Source organism: Myotis myotis, unplaced genomic scaffold, assembly GCF_014108235.1.
Source record: "Myotis myotis isolate mMyoMyo1 unplaced genomic scaffold, mMyoMyo1.p scaffold_m19_p_2, whole genome shotgun sequence".
NCBI classification, from domain to species: domain Eukaryota; kingdom Metazoa; phylum Chordata; class Mammalia; order Chiroptera; family Vespertilionidae; genus Myotis; species Myotis myotis.
Genome location: NW_023416324.1, coordinates 104,574,308 through 104,586,710, shown reverse-complemented (window position 1 = coordinate 104,586,710; position 12,403 = coordinate 104,574,308). Strand labels below are relative to the sequence as shown.

Sequence of the window (12,403 nt, the reverse complement as noted above, 5' to 3'; positions counted from 1 at the left end):
AACAGAGCGGAGCAAGCAGCTATGGCTGCTCCTCAGTCCTGCCCTAAGAGGCTCCTGGTCTCAGTGTCCCACTAATCGCTGTAAGCACCTTTGAGAGAAAGCCACCCTGGAGTTCCAACTGATGCCAGACAGTCCAGTTTCTCCCCATATGAGTCTGGGTCCCCAGAGATTCGCCCGGAACTGGAGTTCAAAGCAATCAGGAGCTTGAGACTCCCTCCCAATTGAAAAAGACAACTGTGCCCTCAGTTGCCAACCCTTTCCACGTGCGCCTCCGTACCTCTGCACTTTACTTCCATACCTCCTCTGAATCTCAGTGTGCTTTTCTCTTTCTTTCTAGTTGTAGAATTTCCACTCAGCCAGTCTTCCTGTGGTTCTGGATGATGTCCGTTTTGTCTTTTAGTTGTATTTTTGAAGTAGAGAGTGGAATTTTCTTGCTTGCTTCTGAAACCCCTGATCTCCATCATAGACAATTATCCTTTGGTTTACAAAATGCAGTGCTCTTTCTTTGCCCTGGGTGTAGAGTGTTGGAGCACCAGCATACATGTGGGAGCTCGGGATAGGCAAAATATTTTTTATTGCTCTAGAACAAATCACCAGTGAAACATTTTGTATATACAGGGTATGAAGAAAGGAACTAGCAGTTGCTAATGGTCAGATATACCATGTACTTTATGGACACTATTTTTTTTAAGCCTTAGAACAACCTTTGAGATAGGCATTGCAAAGAGATACCACAGAAAGTGTCAGCGTAGCCAGAGCTGTTCAGGCCCCTGTTAGTTGCCATTTCTAGAAACTTAAACCACTGTTCTATGCAATTCACTCTGCCTCTGATATCTGTATGTACTTATTTATTTATTTTTGTTGCTATCTTTGAATTCTTCACTGTAATGCAATTCTCTCACATATTAGGCCTTCAAAAATGTTCAGCGAATGGAGTTGGTGTCATATGCTATATGCTACATAAGACTTCCCTCTACAGAGTAAATAGTGACTCTGCATTTGTCTTTCATTCTGCAGCAATGGGTCTTCATTTTCTTATGGATCATGGACAGCATAGAAATTCTCATGTCTCATCAAACTTGTTAAAAGGAGAATTTACCTGTCTGTATATGACTGTTCATGATAAGTCTTTTACTTTAGAAAATGAGTGACTGAGATTACTATCTGAAAATCACTTAAATGACTGATGTGTAATAAGCAATGCTTTGACATTGTGCACACAGATTCACACAGTATTTTAATCTACGGTTGTGATTTTTGTGCTGTTTGCTTTTCTTATCATAGATTGCAACACTCCACTTAGATTTACTTTCAGGCAAATTATTCTATGAGACAATTGGGCATCTCTTGTTCCAACCGCTCCTAAAGATGCCACACTCACTCATTTAGTCACTATTTATGAAGCACCTGCTGTGTGCCAGGCACTGTGGGGGTTCTGATGCCATTTGGGCTTTAACAAATCATAAGAGACTGCCTTGATCTTTCATTTAAGTTTTTGGTTTTGATATTAGTTACAGGAAAGTGTAAGTTGCTATGGCAAGAACTTAACACCCTAGTGCAATGGTCGGCAAATTCATTAGTCAACAGAGCCACATATCAACAGTACAATGATTGAAATTTCTTTTGAGAGCCAAATTTTTTAAATTTAAACTATATAGGTAGGTACATTGTTATTGACTTAATTAGGGTACTCCTAAGCTGGCCTTTGCTAAAAACGTCCTCAATCTGATTGAGGTACGTTCACTGAGGTCTACCCTTTCCAACTCTTCCATCCACACTCGTCTTGTATACTTGTTTCAGATAGACGAGTGTGGATGGGAGAACTGGAAGGGGTCGACCTCAGTGAATGTACCTCAAAACAATGAACCTCCCCCGCGCTGCGTATCCTGTGGCCCGCCTGCTCCATGTCTCCCATCTCCCGACCAACTGACACCCCCCACTTCTTCTAACTCCATTTCTTCAAAATAGACTCGCCCAGGCCGAAAACCAACTTCTGTGCATGGGCCACAAAGTTTTAATCACACTGTACGTGCACGCCTGCACGTGGTATTTTGTGGAAGAGCCACACTCAAGGGGCCAAAGAGCCTCATGTGGCTCGCGAGCCGTGGTTTGCCGACCACTGCCCTAGTGGATAAAAGAGGGTTATTTCTCTCACCTTGGTGGTCCAGGAGAGCTTCTCTGCTCCATATGAGCATTCAGGGATCCACTTTCCCTCTGAAGTTCACTCTGGGTCTTTGCACTCATTTGCCTGGTCAAAGGTGGGTATTTTAAAAATTTTACAAGGATATAGTTGTGTTTTTTCCTTTCCCTTTCCTTCCCTTCTTCTTATTTTCTTAACCTTTAACAACCTAAATCATGGATACAGATTTGTAAAAACTATAGGGTTGGTGTTTCTATCACTTACAACCTTGCTTCTGAACTGGGAGGGATGTTGACACCCTCCCAAGGAACATTTGGCAGTGTTTGGAGATGTTTTGTTAAAAGAGACAAGGATAGACAGGGAGTGGTCCAAAATATGAATAGTGCCCAAGTATGAAACCCTATCCAGGAGTCAGCAAATGTCTTCTGGAAAGGACCAGGCAGTAAGCATTTTAGGCCATACTCTTTCAAAGACTGAGCTCTTGTTTTAATGAGAAATAAGCCACAGACAATATAAGCAAATGAGTGTGACTCTGTTTCAATACAATTTCAGTATGGGCACTGTAAATTAGTTAAACAGGGAAGCCATTAGGTTTAGGTGGCTCCAATCCTGGGGCAACTACATAAGAAAACCCAAATCTGCACCTGCAGATGCCTCAAGTTTACGAAATTGAAGCCCAAGGACAGCCATGCACACACTGGCAGCTGGGTGTAGAGCTAAAGCAGGTCAACGATATCTGATGTCTCCACTTTGCCTCTACCTCTTCCCTATGAAAGCCTCTCCTGCCTCTTGTCATTGCAGTACTCTCACCACAGCTGGTTTGGTGGCCTGATTCAAGCTGATTTTTGCTCAAATAACTCTTAAAATTTTTAATATGCCTCAGTTTATCTTTTAACAACATTGAAATTTAAAATTTATATAATTTTAATATGTCTCAAAGTATTATTTTTCATTTGTTTTTCTAACAATTTAAAATTATAAAAGAAGAGCCATTCCTAGTTTGCAGTCTGTACAATCAGAGGTGATGGGTAAGATTTGGCTCATGGGTCCAGTGAGTGGAAAGCATATGCTTTTATCTGTTTTGAGAAAGCACAGTATATTCATTCAGCAGAACCACTGATACTTTTTTTATTTATGCATTTTAAAGTGTGATATGTTTTGTGTGTTGAATACCAGTGATTCAACTAAGAGCTGTGGATGATGAATAGTCCTTTTCATGCAAGCAATGATGGTATATTCTGGCCATTAAGAACTGAATGTTTACTAAGTGCATGGACTGAGCAAAATTATTCTTTTTCTTAAGTGTTTATGATTTTCTTATTTAAGCTTTGTCCCCTCTTTCAGCCTTCTTGGCTTCTTTGCCTCTGTACTAGATTTTCTTAGTAAAGCAGACCCAGTTTCTGTGGGGCTGAAATATCACCAGGGGTGAGTCCATTCAGATTCTGAGTCATTTATGTTTCATGTTTGCAACTTGATCTGATTATCACTGGCTGAAAAGGACCCTCGATAATATGAGCTGAACTGAAAAACCCATTCCAAGGGCTGGGGTAAAGCCAGGAGGAATTGGGGGTCTGGGAGGCAGTTGCTTTATTTTTTATTAGCAGTGGAAGATCATGGAAGAGCTTCACAAACACCCTTTTCCAAAGAACATCTGGAAAGTAGCTTCAAATATTGTGCTGAAGAGCCACAGAGGGAGAAATACTTTCTTCCATGGAGGAAAGAGGGAATGGGAGGGAAATAAAGAGGGTTTCTTATGGGTCAAGCTAGACACACCTAAGAAGAGGAAAAGGGTACGATACTGTGCTTCCAGTACTTTCTCCTTTCCTAAGTGATATAAAGAGTACCTGAAAAAAAAAAACCACAAAAACTTCTAAACGCAAATTAAAACCATAATTAGGTACCATTTACACCTGTCAGAATGGCTACCATTGGTAAATCAACAAACAACAAGTGCTGGTGAGAATGTGGAGAAAGGAGAACCTAGTGCATTAATGGTGGGAATGCAGACTGGTGCAGCAACTATGGAAAACAGTATGGAGTTTCCTTAAAAAGTTAAAAATGGAACTGCCATTTGACCCAGTGATTCCACTTCTAAGAATATATCTGAAGAAACTTGAAACACCAATCAGAAAGAATATATTCACCCCTGTGTTCACTGCAGTGTTATTTACAATAGCCTAGATTTGGAGGCAGCCCAAGTGCCCATCAGTAGGTGAGCAGATAAAAAAGCTGTGGTACATTTACACAATAAAATACTATGTGGCTCTAAAAAAGAAGGATTCCTTAATTTTTTATGACAGCATGGATGGACCTGGAGAGTATTATGCTAAGTGAAATAAGCCAAAGAACGACCAGTATCATATGATTTCACTCATGATGAACAAATTAAACTAACAAACAAAATAGACTCATAGATAGATAACAAACTAACAGCTGTCAGAGGGGAGGGAGTTTGTAGGGCTGAGTAAAAAAAATGAAGGGATTAAGAAAAAAACAAAACTCACAGAACCGGACAATAGAATGGTGATTAACAGAGGGAAGGGCTGGGGTGAGGTAGAAGAAGGTAAAAGAGGGATAAATAGTGATGAAAGGAGACTTGACTTGGGGTGGTGGCCACACAATATAATATACAGATGATGTATTATAGAATTGTACATCTGAAACCTATATAACTTTATTAATAAATGTCACTCCAATAAATTCAACACAAAGGGGAAAAAACCCTTCTAGAATGAATAAAAGAGTTTGTTACAGTGCCAAGATATAATATAATATATACAAAAATCAATAATTTCTCTAAGTTTACCTATTAGAAGACATGATAAGCAAAAAAAAGGATCCCATTCTCAATGTCAACAAAAGACATAAAGTACTAAGAGCAAGCCTATTAAAAATCTGCAAAACAGCCCTAGCTGGTTTGGCTTAGTGAATAGAGCAGGGGTGGGCAAACTTTTTGACTCGAGGGCCACAATGGGTTCTTAAACTGGACTCAGAAGAAGGAGCTGCGGCCGTGTTTCCCAACGTTGCCATGTTAACACTGCTGCTGGTGAAGGAGTGGAGGGGAGAGCAAGAGAACCCTCTGCTCTTTCGGCTCCGCGGGCAGGATAGAACAGCCGAACGGGCTGGATCTGGCCCGCGGACCGTAGTTTCCCCACGGCTGGAATAGAGTGTCAGCCTACAGACTGAACGGTCCTAGGTTTGATTCTGACCAAGGGCACATGCTCTGGTTGTGGGCTCAATCCCCAGAGGGGGCCATGCAGGAAGCAGCCAATCAATGATTCACTCTCATCATTGACGTTTCTATCTCTCTCTCTCTCTTCCTTTCTGACATCAATAAAAAAAATATTTTTTTAAAAATGTGCAAAACATACATGATGAAATGACAATATTTTACTGAAAGTCATCAGAATAAATTTGGATACACACAGAGTCATCATATCAACTAGGGTTCTATCAGGGTGGCTTAATCATTGTGAGTGATGAGGAGTAAGGGGCTTGTTTGCGAGTTACACACTGTGGAAGCAGTTAGGAAATCAATGCATGGCAGTTGGTTTTGAATATGGTACTGGCCTCATGTCAGCAGAGTTGGCAAATGAGAAAGAAATATGGTCTGAAGTGGGGAAAAGCAGGAAAGATGGAAGTTGCATCTTTCTCTCATTCCTGCCATCTCCATGATGTGTGTGACCTGTCACCTTCATTATGGGGAGCCCAGCACATGAATACCACCCAGATTCAGAGAGCTGAAGGGGACATTGGGCTTAAACTGAAAGATCTGTACTCCCAACTACTGATTCATTTCTTCCCTTCAAATGTCATATACATTTTTCCTGTGGCAACACTAATCCTATAAGGGAAAGAAGAGAAAGAAACAGAGTCTGAGCTAAGTTAGATTGACACTGTGTAAAACAACCACATGTACCACATCTCTGTATAATAATGACAGAATAGCAAACACATAGCACTTACTACATGTTAGACACTTTTTAAAGTGTTTTCTATTCATTAACTTATTGGAGGCCCTTGCAGGAAGATTCCTGCAAGAATAGGGCTTCCTGGGGCCTATTCCTGCAAGAATAGGGCTTCCTGAGGCCGGAGCAAAGCAGAGAAGGGAGCGAAGCCTGCCTTGGTGGGCTTCGCTCCCTTCTCTGCTGCCTCACTCCCTCCCTTCTCCACCACCTCACTCCCTCCTGTCTCTGCCACCTTGCTCCCTCCCATCTCTGCTGCCTTGGCTCCCTCACTTCTCTGCTGCCTCAGCTCCCTCCTGTCTCTGCTGCCTCACTCTCTCCCCTGTCCGCCGCTTCGCTCCCTCCCATCTCCGCTGCCTTGGCTCCCTCCTGTCTCCACCACTTCACTCTTTCCCTTCTCTGCTGCTTCGCTCCCTTCTACGCCGTCTTCAGTCTTCGTTCTGAGCCTGTGTATGCAAATTAACCTCCATCTTTGTTGGGTTAATTTGTATATCGCTCTGATCGGCTGGTGGGCATTGTGGAAGGATGGTCAATTTGCATGCTTCTCTTTTATTAGTGTAGATTTTAACCCTCATCACAACTCTCTGAAATAGGCGTGATTATAGCCTTATTTTATAACTGAGGAAACTGAGTCCTGAGAGGTTAAAAGCTTGCCTGTGAACTGGTATGGTCTGAAGCTGTCCACCAGGTACACTGGTTCTGGGGATCCCAGGGAGGGATAAAGTCAGTCACTGCCTGGGGCCACCTAGCAGGAGCTACAGAGAGATCTGGAGACAGCTGCTATTTGTATTGGGGTAGGAAGTGCCTAGGCAAGGCCTAGCTGTGAAGCAAGGCAGGTTTGAGAGATTTTAGCTAAGTCTGAAGCCTGAGCCAGGAGAGGCTATTCATATGAAAAAGCTGCTGCAAACATCTTGGGTGGAACTGAAAATTAGATGGGGCAGGATCTTGGGGAATCACCAGGGCTGAGTGAACAATGTGAGCCAGGCTGATGGAAACTCAGATATGGCTGCCAGCCAGCTCTGAAATGGGGGAGGTCCCAGCATAGGAACACTGACCCCAATGAGCACTCAATCTGGGAGAAAGCAGACCCTGAGTTTCTGCCTTAATGCTAGACAATCCAGTTCCTCCCCATATGTGTCTGGGTCTCCCTAAAGCCACCTGGTGTTAGAGCTCAGAGGAATTGAGTCCGAGTAAGTTCATATATCCGGCTCTTTAAAAGGAACACTTGGGTCTCCAGCAGCCTCTCTGACACTCAGCCACAATCCCTGCTAGTTTTTATAGGCCAAGGATACTTCAAACATAACAACATTCTCATTATGGGGGTGCCTGAAGGAGAAGAGAGAGAGCAAGATATTGAAAACCTATTTGAAGCAATAATGACAAAAAACTTCCCCTACCGGGTGAAAGAAATAGACTTATGAGTTCAGGAAGTACAAAGAGTTCCAAACAAGAGGAATCCAAAGAGGCCCACACTAAGACACATCATAATTCAAAGGCCAAGGGTTAAAGACAAAGAGAGAATCTTAAAAGCAGCAAGAGAAAAGCAGTTAGTTACCTACAAGTGAGCACCCATGTGACTGTCAGCTGATTTCTCAACAGAAACTTTGCAGGCCAGAAGGGAGTGGCAAGAAATATTCAAGGTGATACAAGCAAGGACCTACAACCAAGATTATTCTACCCAGCAAAGCTATCATTTAGAATTGAAGGTCAGATAAAGAGCTTCACAGACAAGAAAAAGCTAATGGAGTTCATAACCATCAAACCAGTATTACAGGCAATGTTAAAGGGTATTCTTCAAGAAGAGGAAGAAGAAGAAAAAGATAAAAAAAATATGAACAATAAAGTGGCAATAAATACATATCTATCAACAACTGAATCTAAAAATCAAAATAAGCTAACAAGAAATCTAATGAACAAAATAAACCGGTGAATAAAATAGAATCAGAGGCATGGAAACATTGAACAAACTGACAAATCACAGAGGGAAGTGGGGAGGAAGGATGGGAAGAGATTAACCAAAGATCTTACCAATGGACATATATAATAGGGTGATGAAAGCCTTGGGTGGGGCAGTGTGAGAACTGGGTGGAGGGAGGGCAATGGGGGAAAGTGGGGGACATCTAAATACTCTTAACAATAAAGATTTAAAAATAAATAAATAAAAAATTTTAAAAAATCAATCAATGAAAAAAAAAAAAAGCTTGCCTGTGGCCTCACTGTTTGCAAGTGGCAAAGTCTAGAAAGACTAAACTTGATATTAAATCCCTGAACACTAATGTATTTTAATAGAATTTCAATTAAATCTTAATGTGCTGAGTGTTGAGAATTTGTGAAGTTTTTCTAAGGGCTATTTTGAAGAGTGAACATGTGACTACATAGGATAAAACTCCTATAATCAAAATAGCACATTTCCATAAGAATCAACAAAGAATTAAGGTAACACTAAATACAGTTTACCTTATAAGCCTTGAAAAGAAGAAATCGAACTTGATGAATGCATCTTCAAAAAACTGGCTTCTTGGGAACAATCTGTGAGACTCACCTTTCCATGCATTGCCTGAGACTGGGACATTGAAAGAGAGGTTCAACATTTGAGGTTCCCATGCTTCTCATTGCCATCCCTGCAAGCTTGTGTATCTGAGTATTCTCTTGGGGCAGGAAGGTTCCATCATTCATCCAACCACTTTTGGATAATAAGTCCTTCCAGTCAGGTTTAGTCATAAAAGTAGGATTGGTGAGCAGCATGAAGTTCGGGCAGGCACTGAGGTATTCTGATGTTGACTCCCCAACAGTTAAAGCTGACTGTTTATCATGCAAGGTTTTGTTGTTGTTGTTGTTTTTTAAGCTTCCTCTGCTGGCCCCTTCCACTGCAGCTCCTCTGGGGGCACGATTCTCATGAGCTTATGTTCACTTCCCACCTCACTCTCTTTCTCCTGACGGCTGCCCTCTTACTTTCTGCATGACTTCTTGGGCAAGAGGTAGGTGTGACCAACCACCCTGGTTTGCCCAGGACAGGGGGTTTCCGGGATGGGAGAATTTCAGGCAAACCATGAGGGTTGGTCACTGTAGAAGATCCCTTTCAAACAGCATTTCTGCACCACCACGCCTCTCCCCACCTGGTCTCTGAGAAATAAACATTGATCCATTGTTACTTCCTAAACTCAGCCTTCACTGAGAAATAAACACTGATCCATTGTTACTTCCTAAACTCAGCCTTCACTGCCATGGGTTACAGCAGCCAATCTATCCCTGGACTACTGGCTTGAGTCTCAGTCTAGGTCACTGTGTCCCCAAACCCTGGGGAACCACACACCAAGCTCCCCAAGTGGCATCTTAGAAGCCCCCACTGGGCTCGAGATGAAGAGGAAGAGTTTCCAGTTTCTCCCTTCAAAGTAACTGTGAGATCCACACCAACTACTCCCTCATGAGAAAGCCACCCTCCATTGCCATTTTTATTATCAATCCTTTTAAGCTTTTTCTATGGGGCACACACTGGTATTCTTCACTCTCGCCAGTGCTTTGAGGCATTAAAGTTTAGACACCTACTTTGGAATGTAGGAGTACCTGCCACCCTTTCTGTCTCAACTTTTTTAGACCTCAGACAAAACTGTGACCGAAAGAATTAAAGTTTTAATATCATGTTTTATAAAACCATTAACTACACAAAAAAGTAAATTTAGGGCAAGGGAGGATTATGAAGAAGGAAAATAATTAATTTGATATATAGACATGTTATATTTCCTATGTCAAAAATTGTGTAAAAAATTTAAAGCGAAATGACAACAAGGAATACATTTCCAACCCAATAAGAAATAAGAGGCTAGCTAGTGTGGCTATGGGAGAGGTGTTGGTGAGGCCTGGGGTTAAACCTGTCCTACTTCTCGTCCGTGCGGAGCCTACTTGAGCCACAGCCATGTGCAGAGACGAGATGATTTTTTATCCTACTGATATTTTATTATCAAGAAGAGGCCTTTTATGTTAGATGAAGAAATGCCCAGACAGAAGAAACTCAACCCTCAGAAACAAAACAAGTGGAGCCAGAGCCCACTGAGGACAAAGATGTAGATGCTGATGAAGTGAACAGTAGGAAAAAAGATGCCTCTGATGATCTAGATGACTTGAACTTCTTTAATCAAAAGAAAAAGAAGAAAAAAATAGATATTTGATATTGATGAGGCAGAAGAAGGTGTAAACTTTCTCAACCTGTGGGTCTTGACCATCGGAAAACATAGCATATCAGATATTTACATTACGATTCATAACAGTAGCAAAATTACAGTTATGAAGTAGCAATGAAAATAATTTTATGGTTGGGGGTTACCACAACATGAGGAACTGTATTAAAGGGTCATGGCATTAGGAAGGTTGAGAACCACTGGAAAGGATCTTAAGACTAAAAGTGATGTTCAAGAACCAGCTGAACCAGAGGATGACCTTGACATTATGCTTGGCAAAAAAACCAGAAAAAGAAAAATCTCAAATTCCTAGATGAGGATGAAATTCTAGAGAATGACAAAGCCTTAAAAGATGAAGACAGCAAAAGAGATGATGGTATCTTATTCAGTAACCAGACAGGGCCTGTTTGGGTAGGCTCAGAAAGAGACTACACATATGAGGAGCTACTGAATCAAGTGTTCAACATCATGAGGGAAAAGAATTCAGATATGGTTGTTGGAGAAAAAAGGAAATTTGTTATGAAACCTGCACAGGTAGTCCAAGTAGGAACCAAGAAAACTTCTTTTGTCAACTTTACAGATATCTGCAAACTATTACATCGTCAGCCCAAATCTCCTCGCATTTTTATTGGCTGAATTAGGTACAAGTGGTTCTATAGATGGTAATAACCAACTTGTAATCAAAGGAAGATTCCAACAGAAACAGATAGAAAATGTTTTAAGAAGATATATCAGGGAATATGTCACCTGTCACACGTGCTGATCACCTGACACAATCCTGCAAAAGGACACCCGACTCTATTTCTTACAGTGTGAAACTTGTCATTCTCAATGCTCTGTTGCCAGAATCAGAACCAGCTTCTAGGGTGTCACAGGCAAGTGAACACAGCTCCATGGGTAGCCTTTTTGAGTCTGGCAATGAGACAGGTGATAACATGGCTACGGAGCCAGTGCCCTGGAGGATTAACCTGATAGTCCCATCTCAGATAAGTTTGGAGAACTGCATCAGCACCTGTCTATGGAGGGCATCAGAATAATCCTGAGCTGATAGATATATTTGCTCCTTCTCCTCTGGGGTTAGAGAGGAGCACAGGATGACATAGATGTGCCAGGTCAGGTCATAGGGTCAAGTACTCAAATTCCTTAGTAAAGATGGTTGGGTCAGTGGAAAAAGAACCTAGTCTTTTTTAAATCAGGGAAAGGTCAGACATAGAGAATGAGACATGGACTTCGACTATATGCCCTCAGTTCCTACTCCCTCTCTCAGGGGTAGAATGGGCTCAGGAATAGAAGAGGCTGTTGAGGAAGGTGGTCTTTGGGTGGCCCCAGAGCAAGTGTTAGGTGGGAAAAAGGCTATATTGGAGCGTGCATTCTTGGGATTTGGGCTCTCAGGGGCTGGGGGAAAAGGTGGTTTCTGGTTAGGAGGGTCTGGGTTTTTGGAATCTACTGCAGGTGAGGGAGGGGGCACATAAAGGGATGGACATCAGTGGTTTGCTGGGTCAAGAGTAGATCCAGAATCAGAAGTGTTAGGGGTATGATATTTTGTGTGAAGGAGAAGGATCTGATGGGTAAAGCAGCATTGACAGAGAGAAGGTTGAGACTAAAGGATGAAAAATACTTGGACGTAGGGAATCTCTGACCATTTTTCATTGTGGTGACAGCAGTTATCTTAGTCACCCAATGTGTTAAAATCAAAAATGCCATTTTCAGGCCATTGAGACTCATTATTTAGTTTATATTGTGGCCAAACAGAGAATAAGTGTGGTCCACAAGAGAGGAAGGTGAGTGACAGACCACAAGTCCAAAGGTGACTGTTTAGGACAGGCATTCCTACTGCTAAACAAATCACCAGGAAACCAAACAGCAGAGGAGTCTTCTGGCATAGTGCTAGGACTTACCTGAAGAGAGGATTTCAAGAAGTCAGTGGGAGTAAGTGGACAGAAGACTCCAGGTGTGGAACGTCACTCACCTAGAGAAGATTGGCTAGTGTGGGATGAAGGCTCAGTAATGGAGGAGAGGTCCTGATCTGGCATCCTCCTTGGCTGGTTTGGGAAGGAGTAAGGTCTAATTGAGGCCAGCGATAATTTCACCTGAGTAGGTTTGAAGATAAGCCCAGGTAAGCC

The 12,403-nt window shown here is 42.0% G+C and overlaps 1 pseudogene; it reads left to right on the top strand.

Moving 5' to 3' along the window:
• LOC118675621 overlaps positions 1-11,163 on the top strand; it is a 45,355-nt pseudogene extending 34,192 nt beyond the window's left edge.
• The last annotated feature ends 1,240 nt before the right edge of the window (positions 11,164-12,403 follow it).